Source organism: Salmo salar, unplaced genomic scaffold (assembly GCF_965601325.2).
Source record: "Salmo salar unplaced genomic scaffold, fSalSal1 ptg000135l, whole genome shotgun sequence".
NCBI lineage: Eukaryota > Metazoa > Chordata > Actinopteri > Salmoniformes > Salmonidae > Salmo > Salmo salar.
Genome location: NW_027675320.1, coordinates 646,210 through 662,136, shown reverse-complemented (window position 1 = coordinate 662,136; position 15,927 = coordinate 646,210). Strand labels below are relative to the sequence as shown.

The 15,927-nt window shown below is 42.0% G+C and overlaps 17 non-coding genes across 17 annotated transcripts; 8 read left to right on the top strand and 9 right to left on the bottom strand.

Moving 5' to 3' along the window:
* Window positions 1–154: 154 nt before the first annotated feature.
* Window positions 155–226, bottom strand: trnap-agg (transfer RNA proline (anticodon AGG)). Its single transcript has one exon. It is a non-coding gene; the product is annotated as a tRNA-Pro (tRNA).
* A 993-nt stretch (window positions 227–1,219) lies between these two features.
* Window positions 1,220–1,291, top strand: trnag-ucc (transfer RNA glycine (anticodon UCC)). The gene has a single exon. It is a non-coding gene; the product is annotated as a tRNA-Gly (tRNA).
* A 267-nt stretch (window positions 1,292–1,558) lies between these two features.
* Window positions 1,559–1,630, bottom strand: trnap-agg (transfer RNA proline (anticodon AGG)). Its single transcript has one exon. It is a non-coding gene; the product is annotated as a tRNA-Pro (tRNA).
* Window positions 1,631–2,623: 993 nt separating this feature from the next.
* trnag-ucc (transfer RNA glycine (anticodon UCC)) lies at window positions 2,624–2,695 on the top strand. The gene has a single exon. It is a non-coding gene; the product is annotated as a tRNA-Gly (tRNA).
* A 1,332-nt stretch (window positions 2,696–4,027) lies between these two features.
* On the top strand, window positions 4,028–4,099 carry trnag-ucc (transfer RNA glycine (anticodon UCC)). Its single transcript has one exon. It is a non-coding gene; the product is annotated as a tRNA-Gly (tRNA).
* Window positions 4,100–4,366: 267 nt separating this feature from the next.
* On the bottom strand, window positions 4,367–4,438 carry trnap-agg (transfer RNA proline (anticodon AGG)). Its single transcript has one exon. It is a non-coding gene; the product is annotated as a tRNA-Pro (tRNA).
* Window positions 4,439–5,429: 991 nt separating this feature from the next.
* Window positions 5,430–5,501, top strand: trnag-ucc (transfer RNA glycine (anticodon UCC)). The gene has a single exon. It is a non-coding gene; the product is annotated as a tRNA-Gly (tRNA).
* A 266-nt stretch (window positions 5,502–5,767) lies between these two features.
* trnap-agg (transfer RNA proline (anticodon AGG)) lies at window positions 5,768–5,840 on the bottom strand. The gene has a single exon. It is a non-coding gene; the product is annotated as a tRNA-Pro (tRNA).
* Window positions 5,841–6,833: 993 nt separating this feature from the next.
* On the top strand, window positions 6,834–6,905 carry trnag-ucc (transfer RNA glycine (anticodon UCC)). The gene has a single exon. It is a non-coding gene; the product is annotated as a tRNA-Gly (tRNA).
* Window positions 6,906–7,172: 267 nt separating this feature from the next.
* Window positions 7,173–7,244, bottom strand: trnap-agg (transfer RNA proline (anticodon AGG)). The gene has a single exon. It is a non-coding gene; the product is annotated as a tRNA-Pro (tRNA).
* Window positions 7,245–9,605: 2,361 nt separating this feature from the next.
* Window positions 9,606–9,677, top strand: trnag-ucc (transfer RNA glycine (anticodon UCC)). The gene has a single exon. It is a non-coding gene; the product is annotated as a tRNA-Gly (tRNA).
* Window positions 9,678–9,944: 267 nt separating this feature from the next.
* On the bottom strand, window positions 9,945–10,016 carry trnap-agg (transfer RNA proline (anticodon AGG)). The gene has a single exon. It is a non-coding gene; the product is annotated as a tRNA-Pro (tRNA).
* A 2,700-nt stretch (window positions 10,017–12,716) lies between these two features.
* On the bottom strand, window positions 12,717–12,788 carry trnap-agg (transfer RNA proline (anticodon AGG)). The gene has a single exon. It is a non-coding gene; the product is annotated as a tRNA-Pro (tRNA).
* A 993-nt stretch (window positions 12,789–13,781) lies between these two features.
* On the top strand, window positions 13,782–13,853 carry trnag-ucc (transfer RNA glycine (anticodon UCC)). The gene has a single exon. It is a non-coding gene; the product is annotated as a tRNA-Gly (tRNA).
* Window positions 13,854–14,119: 266 nt separating this feature from the next.
* trnap-agg (transfer RNA proline (anticodon AGG)) lies at window positions 14,120–14,192 on the bottom strand. The gene has a single exon. It is a non-coding gene; the product is annotated as a tRNA-Pro (tRNA).
* A 993-nt stretch (window positions 14,193–15,185) lies between these two features.
* Window positions 15,186–15,257, top strand: trnag-ucc (transfer RNA glycine (anticodon UCC)). Its single transcript has one exon. It is a non-coding gene; the product is annotated as a tRNA-Gly (tRNA).
* A 268-nt stretch (window positions 15,258–15,525) lies between these two features.
* Window positions 15,526–15,597, bottom strand: trnap-agg (transfer RNA proline (anticodon AGG)). The gene has a single exon. It is a non-coding gene; the product is annotated as a tRNA-Pro (tRNA).
* Window positions 15,598–15,927: the final 330 nt, after the last annotated feature.

Sequence of the window (15,927 nt, the reverse complement as noted above, 5' to 3'; positions counted from 1 at the left end):
GAAGTGCGACATTGAGCCAACTAGTGAATATGACAATAGATTAGCTGTCCATCGCCTAAACCATTCAGCCACCTCGTCCTGCGCCCAAGAGGTGGCTGTTTGCGACCAGTGGCCTGAGATCTGCCTCTCTGAGCTTGTTAAAAGATCTGCAAAAGGGCTCATCCGGGATTTGAACCCGGGACCTCTCGCACCCTATGCGAGAATCATACCCCTAGACCAACGAGCCTTACACAATAACAAAATAGTTTTGCTTTCTGCGGCAATGACAATGAGGATATCCATTGTTCTTGTCCATGGTGCTTGGAAAGATTGAACCTCATGTGAGTGTTTGTGCTATACTTGTGAGCATAGCAGTCTTCCAAACTGTTGACCAGGCTTCAGTTCAAATCTTTTGTATTTCATCTGCTGTGTTTTTCACATTCTGTCTTCTTAAGCCGCGACAGCAAACTGATGATGAGTGTTGACAAATGAATATTGAGCAAAATGAGATCAATTAATATTTTAAAAGAGAAACTGAAAAAATAAAACTTCAAAAAGAATGGAGCTCATTTATTTTGAGTTGACTGATGCATCAGTACGTGAATCAAAGTAAACGAATGTAAAAAATACCCATTCAAATCGATCAGTTTTCAACTAGAGAGATTGAGATGTGTCGTATCTGTCTCAAGCCTCCATAACTGTTTATGTTACACCTCCACATCTGCAATGAAAGGTGGTGGAGCTAGAGCGGTGTTAGTCAAACCATGAGACATACCTATAATCGGTCTTCTCACAAAAACATCTGCAGCTTCTGAACCGTTTGACCTACAAATTTGTATGACCACTCCCCGGAAAGGGGAGGCCCTCACGAACACTTTGGTGTTCCCAATTTGTCTCTACGTCCCCCACAAGTGTCAGGGGACCCGTCTGAAGTCGGAACCCTTTATGTGCCAACTTCTGTTTGTAGAATCCAAAATCTTTGGGCAACAAACTAATGTGACCCCACTTGTCACAATGTTCTCAGTTTTGCCCTACGTTCCCCACAAGTGTCACGGGACTAATCTGAAGGTAACAGGTACTGATTAAAATGATAGATTTTTTAACCAGGGACCTCTCGCACCCTAAGCCATAATCGTACACTAACACCAACGATCCGTTTGGTCAAATAATTTTCACTTTCCACAAAAATGACGGTCAGGATATGAATCGATGTCTCCATGTTGCTAGCGAGCTTCACATAGCATTGGTGGTATAGTGGTGAGCATAGCTGCCTTCCAAGCAGTTGACCCGGGTTCGATTCCCGGCCAATGCAGAGCATGACATATTCACTAGTTTTAGGGGCTGGGTGTAATTTCAAGTCTATTACATTGGAATCAATCTTCGTGGAAGTACGATTTGCTCTTACTTTTTGCAGGTTTTCTAAATGAAGTGCGACATTGAGCCAACTAGTGAATATGACAATAGATTAGCTGTCCATCGCCTAAACCATTCAGCCACCTCGTCCTGCGCCCAAGAGGTGGCTGTTTGCGACCAGTGGCCTGAGATCTGCCTCTCTGAGCTTGTTAAAAGATCTGCAAAAGGGCTCATCCGGGATTTGAACCCGGGACCTCTCGCACCCTATGCGAAAATCATACCCCTAGACCAACGAGCCTTACACAATAACAAAATAGTTTTGCTTTCTGCGGCAATGACAATGAGGATATCCATTGTTCTTGTCCATGGTGCTTGGAAAGATTGAACCTCATGTGAGTGTTTGTGCTATACTTGTGAGCATAGCAGTCTTCCAAACTGTTGAACAGGCTTCAGTTCAAATCTTTTGTATTTCATCTGCTGTGTTTTTCACATTCTGTCTTCTTAAGCCGCGACAGCAAACTGATGATGAGTGTTGACAAATGAATATTGAGCAAAATGAGATCAATTAATATTTTAAAAGAGAAACTGAAAAAATAAAACTTCAAAAAGAATGGAGCTCATTTATTTTGAGTTGACTGATGCATCAGTACGTGAATCAAAGTAAACGAATGTAAAAAATACCCATTCAAATCGATCAGTTTTCAACTAGAGAGATTGAGATGTGTCGTATCTGTCTCAAGCCTCCATAACTGTTTATGTTACACCTCCACATCTGCAATGAAAGGTGGTGGAGCTAGAGCGGTGTTAGTCAAACCATGAGACATACCTATAATCGGTCTTCTCACAAAAACATCTGCAGCTTCTGAACCGTTTGACCTACAAATTTGTATGACCACTCCCCGGAAAGGGGAGGCCCTCACGAACACTTTGGTGTTCCCAATTTGTCTCTACGTCCCCCACAAGTGTCAGGGGACCCGTCTGAAGTCGGAACCCTTTATGTGCCAACTTCTGTTTGTAGAATCCAAAATCTTTGGGCAACAAACTAATGTGACCCCACTTGTCACAATGTTCTCAGTTTTGCCCTACGTTCCCCACAAGTGTCACGGGACTAATCTGAAGGTAACAGGTACTGATTAAAATGATAGATTTTTTAACCAGGGACCTCTCGCACCCTAAGCCATAATCGTACACTAACACCAACGATCCGTTTGGTCAAATAATTTTCACTTTCCACAAAAATGACGGTCAGGATATGAATCGATGTCTCCATGTTGCTAGCGAGCTTCACATAGCATTGGTGGTATAGTGGTGAGCATAGCTGCCTTCCAAGCAGTTGACCCGGGTTCGATTCCCGGCCAATGCAGAGCATGACATATTCCCTTGTTTTAGGGGCTGGGTGTAATTTCAAGTCTATTACATTGGAATCAATCTTCGTGGAAGTACGATTTGCTCTTACTTTTTGCAGGTTTTCTAAATGAAGTGCGACATTGAGCCAACTAGTGAATATGACAATAGATTAGCTGTCCATCGCCTAAACCATTCAGCCACCTCGTCCTGCGCCCAAGAGGTGGCTGTTTGCGACCAGTGGCCTGAGATCTGCCTCTCTGAGCTTGTTAAAAGATCTGCAAAAGGGCTCATCTGGGATTTGAACCCGGGACCTCTCGCACCCTATGCGAGAATCATACCCCTAGACCAACGAGCCTTACACAATAACAAAATAGTTTTGCTTTCTGCGGCAATGACAATGAGGATATCCATTGTTCTTGTCCATGGTGCTTGGAAAGATTGAACCTCATGTGAGTGTTTGTGCTATACTTGTGAGCATAGCAGTCTTCCAAACTGTTGAACAGGCTTCAGTTCAAATCTTTTGTATTTCATCTGCTGTGTTTTTCACATTCTGTCTTCTTAAGCCGCGACAGCAAACTGATGATGAGTGTTGACAAATGAATATTGAGCAAAATGAGATCAATGAATATTTTAAAAGAGAAACTGAAAAAATAAAACTTCAAAAAGAATGGAGCTCATTTATTTTGAGTTGACTGATGCATCAGTACGTGAATCAAAGTAAACGAATGTAAAAAATACCCATTCAAATCGATCAGTTTTCAACTAGAGAGATTGAGATGTGTCGTATCTGTCTCAAGCCTCCATAACTGTTTATGTTACACCTCCACATCTGCAATGAAAGGTGGTGGAGCTAGAGCGGTGTTAGTCAAACCATGAGACATACCTATAATCGGTCTTCTCACAAAAACTTCTGCAGTTTCTGAACCGTTTGACCTACAAATTTGTATGACCACTCCCCGGAAAGGGGAGGCCCTCACGAACACGGTGGTGTTCCCAATTTGTCTCTACGTCCCCCACAAGTGTCAGGGGACCCGTCTGAAGTCGGAACCCTTTATGTGCCAACTTCTGTTTGTAGAATCCAAAATCTTTGGGCAACAAACTAATGTGACCCCACTTGTCACAATGTTCTCAGTTTTGCCCTACGTTCCCCACAAGTGTCACGGGACTAATCTGAAGGTAACAGGTACTGATTAAAATGATAGATTTTTTAACCAGGGACCTCTCGCACCCTAAGCCATAATCGTACACTAACACCAACGATCCGTTTGGTCAAATAATTTTCACTTTCCACAAAAATGACGGTCAGGATATGAATCGATGTCTCCATGTTGCTAGCGAGCTTCACATAGCATTGGTGGTATAGTGGTGAGCATAGCTGCCTTCCAAGCAGTTGACTCGGGTTCGATTCCCGGCCAATGCAGAGCATGACATATTCACTAGTTTTAGGGGCTGGGTGTAATTTCAAGTCTATTACATTGGAATCAATCTTCGTGGAAGTACGATTTGCTCTTACTTTTTGCAGGTTTTCTAAATGAAGTGCGACATTGAGCCAACTAGTGAATATGACAATAGATTAGCTGTCCATCGCCTAAACCATTCAGCCACCTCGTCCTGCGCCCAAGAGGTGGCTGTTTGCGACCAGTGGCCTGAGATCTGCCTCTCTGAGCTTGTTAAAAGATCTGCAAAAGGGCTCATCCGGGATTTGAACCCGGGACCTCTCGCACCCTATGCGAGAATCATACCCCTAGACCAACGAGCCTTACACAATAACAAAATAGTTTTGCTTTCTGCGGCAATGACAATGAGGATATCCATTGTTCTTGTCCATGGTGCTTGGAAAGATTGAACCTCATGTGAGTGTTTGTGCTATACTTGTGAGCATAGCAGTCTTCCAAACTGTTGACCAGGCTTCAGTTCAAATCTTTTGTATTTCATCTGCTGTGTTTTTCACATTCTGTCTTCTTAAGCCGCGACAGCAAACTGATGATGAGTGTTGACAAATGAATATTGAGCAAAATGAGATCAATTAATATTTTAAAAGAGAAACTGAAAAAATAAAACTTCAAAAAGAATGGAGCTCATTTATTTTGAGTTGACTGATGCATCAGTACGTGAATCAAAGTAAACGAATGTAAAAAATACCCATTCAAATCGATCAGTTTTCAACTAGAGAGATTGAGATGTCGTATCTGTCTCAAGCCTCCATAACTGTTTATGTTACACCTCCACATCTGCAATGAAACGTGGTGGAGCTAGAGCGGTGTTAGTCAAACCATGAGACATACCTATAATCGGTCTTCTCACAAAAACATCTGCAGCTTCTGAACCGTTTGACCTACAAATTTGTATGACCACTCCCCGGAAAGGGGAGGCCCTCACGAACACTTTGGTGTTCCCAATTTGTCTCTACGTCCCCCACAAGTGTCAGGGGACCCGTCTGAAGTCGGAAACCTTTATGTGCCAACTTCTGTTTGTAGAATCCAAAATCTTTGGGCAACAAACTAATGTGACCCCACTTGTCACAATGTTCTCAGTTTTGCCCTACGTTCCCCACAAGTGTCACGGGACTAATCTGAAGGTAACAGGTACTGATTAAAATGATAGATTTTTTAACCAGGGACCTCTCGCACCCTAAGCCATAATCGTACACTAACACCAACGATCCGTTTGGTCAAATAATTTTCACTTTCCACAAAAATGACGGTCAGGATATGAATCGATGTCTCCATGTTGCTAGCGAGCTTCACATAGCATTGGTGGTATAGTGGTGAGCATAGCTGCCTTCCAAGCAGTTGACCCGGGTTCGATTCCCGGCCAATGCAGAGCATGACATATTCACTAGTTTTAGGGGCTGGGTGTAATTTCAAGTCTATTACATTGGAATCAATCTTCGTGGAAGTACGATTTGCTCTTACTTTTTGCAGGTTTTCTAAATGAAGTGCGACATTGAGCCAACTAGTGAATATCACAATAGATTAGCTGTCCATCGCCTAAACCATTCAGCCACCTCGTCCTGCGCCCAAGAGGTGGCTGTTTGCGACCAGTGGCCTGAGATCTGCCTCTCTGAGCTTGTTAAAAGATCTGCAAAAGTGCTCATCCGGGATTTGAACCCGGGACCTCTCGCACCCTAAGCGAGAATCATACCCCTAGACCAACGAGCCTTACACAATAACAAAATAGTTTTGCTTTCTGCGGCAATGACAATGAGGATATCCATTGTTCTTGTCCATGGTGCTTGGAAAGATTGAACCTCATGTGAGTGTTTGTGCTATACTTGTGAGCATAGCAGTCTTCCAAACTGTTGAACAGGCTTCAGTTCAAATCTTTTGTATTTCATCTGCTGTGTTTTTCACATTCTGTCTTCTTAAGCCGCGACAGCAAACTGATGATGAGTGTTGACAAATGAATATTGAGCAAAATGAGATCAATGAATATTTTAAAAGAGAAACTGAAAAAATAAAACTTCAAAAAGAATGGAGCTCATTTATTTTGAGTTGACTGATGCATCAGTACGTGAATCAAAGTAAACGAATGTAAAAAATACCCATTCAAATCGATCAGTTTTCAACTAGAGAGATTGAGATGTGTCGTATCTGTCTCAAGCCTCCATAACTGTTTATGTTACACCTCCACATCTGCAATGAAAGGTGGTGGAGCTAGAGCGGTGTTAGTCAAACCATGAGACATACCTATAATCGGTCTTCTCACAAAAACTTCTGCAGTTTCTGAACCGTTTGACCTACAAATTTGTATGACCACTCCCCGGAAAGGGGAGGCCCTCACGAACACGGTGGTGTTCCCAATTTGTCTCTACGTCCCCCACAAGTGTCAGGGGACCCGTCTGAAGTCGGAACCCTTTATGTGCCAACTTCTGTTTGTAGAATCCAAAATCTTTGGGCAACAAACTAATGTGACCCCACTTGTCACAATGTTCTCAGTTTTGCCCTACGTTCCCCACAAGTGTCACGGGACTAATCTGAAGGTAACAGGTACTGATTAAAATGATAGATTTTTTAACCAGGGACCTCTCGCACCCTAAGCCATAATCGTACACTAACACCAACGATCCGTTTGGTCAAATAATTTTCACTTTCCACAAAAATGACGGTCAGGATATGAATCGATGTCTCCATGTTGCTAGCGAGCTTCACATAGCATTGGTGGTATAGTGGTGAGCATAGCTGCCTTCCAAGCAGTTGACTCGGGTTCGATTCCCGGCCAATGCAGAGCATGACATATTCACTAGTTTTAGGGGCTGGGTGTAATTTCAAGTCTATTACATTGGAATCAATCTTCGTGGAAGTACGATTTGCTCTTACTTTTTGCAGGTTTTCTAAATGAAGTGCGACATTGAGCCAACTAGTGAATATGACAATAGATTAGCTGTCCATCGCCTAAACCATTCAGCCACCTCGTCCTGCGCCCAAGAGGTGGCTGTTTGCGACCAGTGGCCTGAGATCTGCCTCTCTGAGCTTGTTAAAAGATCTGCAAAAGGGCTCATCCGGGATTTGAACCCGGGACCTCTCGCACCCTATGCGAGAATCATACCCCTAGACCAACGAGCCTTACACAATAACAAAATAGTTTTGCTTTCTGCGGCAATGACAATGAGGATATCCATTGTTCTTGTCCATGGTGCTTGGAAAGATTGAACCTCATGTGAGTGTTTGTGCTATACTTGTGAGCATAGCAGTCTTCCAAACTGTTGACCAGGCTTCAGTTCAAATCTTTTGTATTTCATCTGCTGTGTTTTTCACATTCTGTCTTCTTAAAACCTCTTGGGGCTAGGTGGGACGCTAGCGTGCCACCCGTGGTGCACTCCATCAACAGCAGGTGCATTTCAAGAGCGGCAAATTTGAATCCAAATAAATGTCAAAATTCAAATTTTTCAAAAATACAACTATGTTACACCATTTGAAAGATAAACATCTCCTTAATCTAACCACGTTTTACGATTTCAAAAAGGTTTTACGGCGAAAGCATAAATTTAGAGTATGTTAGGACAGTACATTTACAAGAGTTGTGTGTAATGTTTTGTCAAGTCAAAGACAGGGTCACCAAAACCATAAAACCAGCTAAAATGATACACTAACCTTTTACAATCTCCATCAGATGACACTCCTAGGACATTATGTTAGACAATGCATGCATTTTTAGTTCTATCAAGTTGATATTTATATCCAAAAACAGCGTTTTACTATGGCATTGATGTTGAGGAAATCGTTTCCCTCCAATAACCGGCAGTCAAGTCAGCGTCACAAATTAAATAATTAAAATTAGAAAACATTGGTAAAATATTATATTGTCATTTAAAGAATTATAGATTTACATCTTTTGAACGCAATCAACTTGCCAGATTTAAAAATAACCTTACTGGGAAATCACACTTTGCAATAATCTGAGCACTGTGCCCAGAAAAATACGCGTTGCGATACAGACTAGACGTCATGTTGGGGAGATCTAAAATCGAAAATACTATGTAAATAATCCATTACCTTTGATTCTCTTCATCAGATGTCACTTCCAGGTATCACAGGTCCATAACGAATGTAGTTTTGTTCAAAAAAGCTCATCATTTATGTCCAAAAATCTCCGTCTCGTTAGCACATGATGTAAGCCAGCCGGACTTCTCGTCATGAACGAGGGGAAAAAATATATTTCCGTTCGTTCAAACATGTCAAACGTTGTATAGCATAAATCATTAGGGCCTTTTTTAACCAGAACATGAATAATATTCAAGGTGGACGAATGCATAGTCTTTTATAACGTATTGGAACGAGGGTACCCAACATGAAGTAGCGCGCCAGGTGTCTAATGGGACATCACCGTTCCATGGCTCTTGTTCGGTCAGATCTCCCTCCAGAAGACTCAAAACACTTTGTAAAGGCTGGTGACATCTAGTGGAAGCAATAGGAAGTGCCAAAATATTCCTAAACCCCTGTGTTTTTCAATGGGATAGGTTTAAAGTCAATACAACACATCAGGTATCCACTTCCTGTCAGAAAATGTCTCAGGGTTTTGCCTGCCAAATGAGTTCTGTTATACTCACAGACACCATTCAAACAGTTTTGGAAACTTTAGAGTGTTTTCTATCCATATATAATAAGTATATGCATATTCTAGTTACTGGGTAGGATTAGTAACCAGATTAAATCGGGTACATTTTTTTTATCCAGACGTGCAAATGCTGCCCCCTAGACCCAACAGGTTAAAAGAGAAACTGAAAAAATAAAACTTCAAAAAGAATGGAGCTCATTTATTTTGAGTTGACTGATGCATCAGTACGTGAATCAAAGTAAACGAATGTAAAAAATACCCATTCAAATCGATCAGTTTTCAACTAGAGAGATTGAGATGTGTCGTATCTGTCTCAAGCCTCCATAACTGTTTATGTTACACCTCCACATCTGCAATGAAAGGTGGTGGAGCTAGAGCGGTGTTAGTCAAACCATGAGACATACCTATAATCGGTCTTCTCACAAAAACATCTGCAGCTTCTGAACCGTTTGACCTACAAATTCGTATGACCACTCCCCGGAAAGGGGAGGCCCTCACGAACACGGTGGTGTTCCCAATTTGTCTCTACGTCCCCCACAAGTGTCAGGGGACCCGTCTGAAGTCGGAACCCTTTATGTGCCAACTTCTGTTTGTAGAATCCAAAATCTTTGGGCAACAAACTAATGTGACCCCACTTGTCACAATGTTCTCAGTTTTGCCCTACGTTCCCCACAAGTGTCACGGGACTAATCTGAAGGTAACAGGTACTGATTAAAATGATAGATTTTTTAACCAGGGACCTCTCGCACCCTAAGCCATAATCGTACACTAACACCAACGATCCGTTTGGTCAAATAATTTTCACTTTCCACAAAAATGACGGTCAGGATATGAATCGATGTCTCCATGTTGCTAGCGAGCTTCACATAGCATTGGTGGTATAGTGGTGAGCATAGCTGCCTTCCAAGCAGTTGACCCGGGTTCGATTCCCGGCCAATGCAGAGCATGACATATTCACTAGTTTTAGGGGCTGGGTGTAATTTCAAGTCTATTACATTGGAATCAATCTTCGTGGAAGTACGATTTGCTCTTACTTTTTGCAGGTTTTCTAAATGAAGTGCGACATTGAGCCAACTAGTGAATATGACAATAGATTAGCTGTCCATCGCCTAAACCATTCAGCCACCTCGTCCTGCGCCCAAGAGGTGGCTGTTTGCGACCAGTGGCCTGAGATCTGCCTCTCTGAGCTTGTTAAAAGATCTGCAAAAGGGCTCATCCGGGATTTGAACCCGGGACCTCTCGCACCCTATGCGAGAATCATACCCCTAGACCAACGAGCCTTACACAATAACAAAATAGTTTTGCTTTCTGCGGCAATGACAATGAGGATATCCATTGTTCTTGTCCATGGTGCTTGGAAAGATTGAACCTCATGTGAGTGTTTGTGCTATACTTGTGAGCATAGCAGTCTTCCAAACTGTTGACCAGGCTTCAGTTCAAATCTTTTGTATTTCATCTGCTGTGTTTTTCACATTCTGTCTTCTTAAAACCTCTTGGGGCTAGGTGGGACGCTAGCGTGCCACCCGTGGTGCACTCCATCAACAGCAGGTGCATTTCAAGAGCGGCAAATTTGAATCCAAATAAATGTCAAAATTCAAATTTTTCAAAAATACAACTATGTTACACCATTTGAAAGATAAACATCTCCTTAATCTAACCACGTTTTACGATTTCAAAAAGGTTTTACGGCGAAAGCATAAATTTAGAGTATGTTAGGACAGTACATTTACAAGAGTTGTGTGTAATGTTTTGTCAAGTCAAAGACAGGGTCACCAAAACCATAAAACCAGCTAAAATGATACACTAACCTTTTACAATCTCCATCAGATGACACTCCTAGGACATTATGTTAGACAATGCATGCATTTTTAGTTCTATCAAGTTGATATTTATATCCAAAAACAGCGTTTTACTATGGCATTGATGTTGAGGAAATCGTTTCCCTCCAATAACCGGCAGTCAAGTCAGCGTCACAAATTAAATAATTAAAATTAGAAAACATTGGTAAAATATTATATTGTCATTTAAAGAATTATAGATTTACATCTTTTGAACGCAATCAACTTGTCAGATTTAAAAATAACCTTACTGGGAAATCACACTTTGCAATAATCTGAGCACTGTGCCCAGAAAAATACGCGTTGCGATACAGACTAGACGTCATGTTGGGGAGATCTAAAATCGAAAATACTATGTAAATAATCCATTACCTTTGATTCTCTTCATCAGATGTCACTTCCAGGTATCACAGGTCCATAACGAATGTAGTTTTGTTCAAAAAAGCTCATCATTTATGTCCAAAAATCTCCGTCTCGTTAGCACATGATGTAAGCCAGCCGGACTTCTCGTCATGAACGAGGGGAAAAAATATATTTCCGTTCGTTCAAACATGTCAAACGTTGTATAGCATAAATCATTAGGGCCTTTTTTAACCAGAACATGAATAATATTCAAGGTGGACGAATGCATAGTCTTTTATAACGTATTGGAACGAGGGTACCCAACATGAAGTAGCGCGCCAGGTGTCTAATGGGACATCACCGTTCCATGGCTCTTGTTCGGTCAGATCTCCCTCCAGAAGACTCAAAACACTTTGTAAAGGCTGGTGACATCTAGTGGAAGCAATAGGAAGTGCCAAAATATTCCTAAACCCCTGTGTTTTTCAATGGGATAGGTTTAAAGTCAATACAACACATCAGGTATCCACTTCCTGTCAGAAAATGTCTCAGGGTTTTGCCTGCCAAATGAGTTCTGTTATACTCACAGACACCATTCAAACAGTTTTGGAAACTTTAGAGTGTTTTCTATCCATATATAATAAGTATATGCATATTCTAGTTACTGGGTAGGATTAGTAACCAGATTAAATCGGGTACATTTTTTTTATCCAGACGTGCAAATGCTGCCCCCTAGACCCAACAGGTTAAAAGAGAAACTGAAAAAATAAAACTTCAAAAAGAATGGAGCTCATTTATTTTGAGTTGACTGATGCATCAGTACGTGAATCAAAGTAAACGAATGTAAAAAATACCCATTCAAATCGATCAGTTTTCAACTAGAGAGATTGAGATGTGTCGTATCTGTCTCAAGCCTCCATAACTGTTTATGTTACACCTCCACATCTGCAATGAAAGGTGGTGGAGCTAGAGCGGTGTTAGTCAAACCATGAGACATACCTATAATCGGTCTTCTCACAAAAACATCTGCAGCTTCTGAACCGTTTGACCTACAAATTCGTATGACCACTCCCCGGAATGGGGAGGCCCTCACGAACACGGTGGTGTTCCCAATTTGTCTCTACGTCCCCCACAAGTGTCAGGGGACCCGTCTGAAGTCGGAACCCTTTATGTGCCAACTTCTGTTTGTAGAATCCAAAATCTTTGGGCAACAAACTAATGTGACCCCACTTGTCACAATGTTCTCAGTTTTGCCCTACGTTCCCCACAAGTGTCACGGGACTAATCTGAAGGTAACAGGTACTGATTAAAATGATAGATTTTTTAACCAGGGACCTCTCGCACCCTAAGCCATAATCGTACACTAACACCAACGATCCGTTTGGTCAAATAATTTTCACTTTCCACAAAAATGACGGTCAGGATATGAATCGATGTCTCCATGTTGCTAGCGAGCTTCAAATAGCATTGGTGGTATAGTGGTGAGCATAGCTGCCTTCCAAGCAGTTGACCCGGGTTGGATTCCTGGCCAATGCAGAGCATGACATATTCACTAGTTTTAGGGGCTGGGTGTAATTTCAAGTCTATTACATTGGAATCAATCTTCGTGGAAGTACGATTTGCTCTTACTTTTTGCAGGTTTTCTAAATGAAGTGCGACATTGAGCCAACTAGTGAATATGACAATAGATTAGCTGTCCATCGCCTAAACCATTCAGCCACCTCGTCCTGCGCCCAAGAGGTGGCTGTTTGCGACCAGTGGCCTGAGATCTGCCTCTCTGAGCTTGTTAAAAGATCTGCAAAAGGGCTCATCCGGGATTTGAACCCGGGACCTCCCGCACCCTAAGCGAGAATCATACCCCTAGACCAACGAGCCTTACACAATAACAAAATAGTTTTGCTTTCTGCGGCAATGACAATGAGGATATCCATTGTTCTTGTCCATGGTGCTTGGAAAGATTGAACCTCATGTGAGTGTTTGTGCTATACTTGTGAGCATAGCAGTCTTCCAAACTGTTGACCAGGCTTCAGTTCAAATCTTTTGTATTTCATCTGCTGTGTTTTTCACATTCTGTCTTCTTAAGCCGCGACAGCAAACTGATGATGAGTGTTGACAAATGAATATTGAGCAAAATGAGATCAATTAATATTTTAAAAGAGAAACTGAAAAAATAAAACTTCAAAAAGAATGGAGCTCATTTATTTTGAGTTGACTGATGCATCAGTACGTGAATCAAAGTAAACGAATGTAAAAAATACCCATTCAAATCGATCAGTTTTCAACTAGAGAGATTGAGATGTGTCGTATCTGTCTCAAGCCTCCATAACTGTTTATGTTACACCTCCACATATGCAATGAAAGGTGGTGGAGCTAGAGCGGTGTTAGTCAAACCATGAGACATACCTATAATCGGTCTTCTCACAAAAACATCTGCAGCTTCTGAACCGTTTGACCTACAAATTCGTATGACCACTCCCCGGAAAGGGGAGGCCCTCACGAACACGGTGGTGTTCCCAATTTGTCTCTACGTCCCCCACAAGTGTCAGGGGACCCGTCTGAAGTCGGAACCCTTTATGTGCCAACTTCTGTTTGTAGAATCCAAAATCTTTGGGCAACAAACTAATGTGACCCCACTTGTCACAATGTTCTCAGTTTTGCCCTACGTTCCCCACAAGTGTCACGGGACTAATCTGAAGGTAACAGGTACTGATTAAAATGATAGATTTTTTAACCAGGGACCTCTCGCACCCTAAGCCATAATCGTACACTAACACCAACGATCCGTTTGGTCAAATAATTTTCACTTTCCACAAAAATGACGGTCAGGATATGAATCGATGTCTCCATGTTGCTAGCGAGCTTCAAATAGCATTGGTGGTATAGTGGTGAGCATAGCTGCCTTCCAAGCAGTTGACCCGGGTTGGATTCCCGGCCAATGCAGAGCATGACATATTCACTAGTTTTAGGGGCTGGGTGTAATTTCAAGTCTATTACATTGGAATCAATCTTCGTGGAAGTACGATTTGCTCTTACTTTTTGCAGGTTTTCTAAATGAAGTGCGACATTGAGCCAACTAGTGAATATGACAATAGATTAGCTGTCCATCGCCTAAACCATTCAGCCACCTCGTCCTGCGCCCAAGAGGTGGCTGTTTGCGACCAGTGGCCTGAGATCTGCCTCTCTGAGCTTGTTAAAAGATCTGCAAAAGTGCTCATCCGGGATTTGAACCCGGGACCTCTCGCACCCTAAGCGAGAATAATACCCCTAGACCAACGAGCCTTACACAATAACAAAATAGTTTTGCTTTCTGCGGCAATGACAATGAGGATATCCATTGTTCTTGTCCATGGTGCTTGGAAAGATTGAACCTCATGTGAGTGTTTGTGCTATACTTGTGAGCATAGCAGTCTTCCAAACAGTTGAACAGGCTTCAGTTCAAATCTTTTGTATTTCATCTGCTGTGTTTTTCACATTCTGTCTTCTTAAGCCGCGACAGCAAACTGATGATGAGTGTTGACAAATGAATATTGAGCAAAATGAGATCAATTAATATTTTAAAAGAGAAACTGAAAAAATAAAACTTCAAAAAGAATGGAGCTCATTTATTTTGAGTTGACTGATGCATCAGTACGTGAATCAAAGTAAACGAATGTAAAAAATACCCATTCAAATCGATCAGTTTTCAACTAGAGAGATTGAGATGTGTCGTATCTGTCTCAAGCCTCCATAACTGTTTATGTTACACCTCCACATCTGCAATGAAAGGTGGTGGAGCTAGAGCGGTGTTAGTCAAACCATGAGACATACCTATAATCGGTCTTCTCACAAAAACATCTGCAGCTTCTGAACCGTTTGACCTACAAATTCGTATGACCACTCCCCGGAAAGGGGAGGCCCTCACGAACACGGTGGTGTTCCCAATTTGTCTCTACGTCCCCCACAAGTGTCAGGGGACCCGTCTGAAGTCGGAACCCTTTATGTGCCAACTTCTGTTTGTAGAATCCAAAATCTTTGGGCAACAAACTAATGTGACCCCACTTGTCACAATGTTCTCAGTTTTGCCCTACGTTCCCCACAAGTGTCACGGGACTAATCTGAAGGTAACAGGTACTGATTAAAATGATAGATTTTTTAACCAGGGACCTCTCGCACCCTAAGCCATAATCGTACACTAACACCAACGATCCGTTTGGTCAAATAATTTTCACTTTCCACAAAAATGACGGTCAGGATATGAATCGATGTCTCCATGTTGCTAGCGAGCTTCACATAGCATTGGTGGTATAGTGGTGAGCATAGCTGCCTTCCAAGCAGCTGACCCGGGTTCGATTCCCGGCCAATGCAGAGCATGACATATTCACTTGTTTTAGGGGCTGGGTGTAATTTCAAGTCTATTACATTGGAATCAATCTTCGTGGAAGTACGATTTGCTCTTACTTTTTGCAGGTTTTCTAAATGAAGTGCGACGATTGAGCCAACTAGTGAATATGACAATAGATTAGCTGTCCATCGCCTAAACCATTCAGCCACCTCGTCCTGCGCCCAAGAGGTGGCTGTTTGCGACCAGTGGCCTGAGATCTGCCTCTCTGAGCTTGTTAAAAGATCTGCAAAAGGGCTCATCCGGGATTTGAACCCGGGACCTCTCGCACCCTAAGCGAGAATCATACCCCTAGACCAACGAGCCTTACACAATAACAAAATAGTTTTGCTTTCTGCGGCAATGACAATGAGGATATCCATTGTTCTTGTCCATGGTGCTTGGAAAGATTGAACCTCATGTGAGTGTTTGTGCTATACTTGTGAGCATAGCAGTCTTCCAAACTGTTGACCAGGCTTCAGTTCAAATCTTTTGTATTTCATCTGCTGTGTTTTTCACATTCTGTCTTCTTAAGCCGCGACAGCAAACTGATGATGAGTGTTGACAAATGAATATTGAGCAAAATGAGATCAATTAATATTTTAAAAGAGAAACTGAAAAAATAAAACTTCAAAAAGAATGGAGCTCATTTATTTT